The sequence below is a fragment of the Danio aesculapii genome, chromosome 9 (genome assembly GCF_903798145.1).
Source record: "Danio aesculapii chromosome 9, fDanAes4.1, whole genome shotgun sequence".
Classification (NCBI taxonomy): Eukaryota; Metazoa; Chordata; class Actinopteri; order Cypriniformes; family Danionidae; genus Danio; species Danio aesculapii.
Window position 1 is genome coordinate 4,267,189 of NC_079443.1, and position 804 is coordinate 4,267,992.

Sequence of the window (804 nt, forward strand, 5' to 3'; positions counted from 1 at the left end):
GGATGGTGGAAGGAAACCGGAGAACCTGGGAAAAACCCACACGGACACGGGGAGAATATACAAACTCCTCACAGAAACACCTAGCGACCTGGCAGGACCAGGGCTGACAGTGTTCTTGCTGTGGGGCTAACAGTGCTAACCACTGGGCCTCCGTGCCGCCCGATCTATAGTGAAGGAGGAGAATGGGGAGGAAGGGGGGTTTCTTCCAAACGAAGATAAAGTGGACTGAAAACTGTGGTTATTTATAGTAGCTTGTGGCTCATATGATTGGATGATACTGATTAGCTTAATACGAGACCGGCTGTGATAAATCATAAGCACGTGATCCTCTCGAAATGAGTTTATAAATAAACCTCACATTGTGGTACTTGACAAAGGTTTTCCAAAGTAGTCATAAGCCCATGTGGTGATATCACTTATGGATGAGGATTCTTGATGCAGTGCCACCTGAGGGATTGGAGATCACGGTGATTCCGCTTAGGCTGGCACCCTTGTCCTTTACGCACTGAAATTTCTCCAGATTTGTTGAATGTTTTAATTCCCTTCTGCACTGTTGAAGGTGAAACATCCAAATGTCTTCCTATCTTTCTTTGTGGAACATCGTTTTTAAACATTTCAATCATTTTTTTCATGCATTTGTTGGCAAACCGGCGATCCTCAGCCCATCTTTGCTCCTAAAGGAGTAGACCTTTCTCTGAGGCTGCTTTTGTACCAAATCATAATTACAATCACCTGTTGACATCACCTGTTTCAAATCACATCATGATTTAACCAGTTTACCTGATTACTAGCCCTAAACTGTCC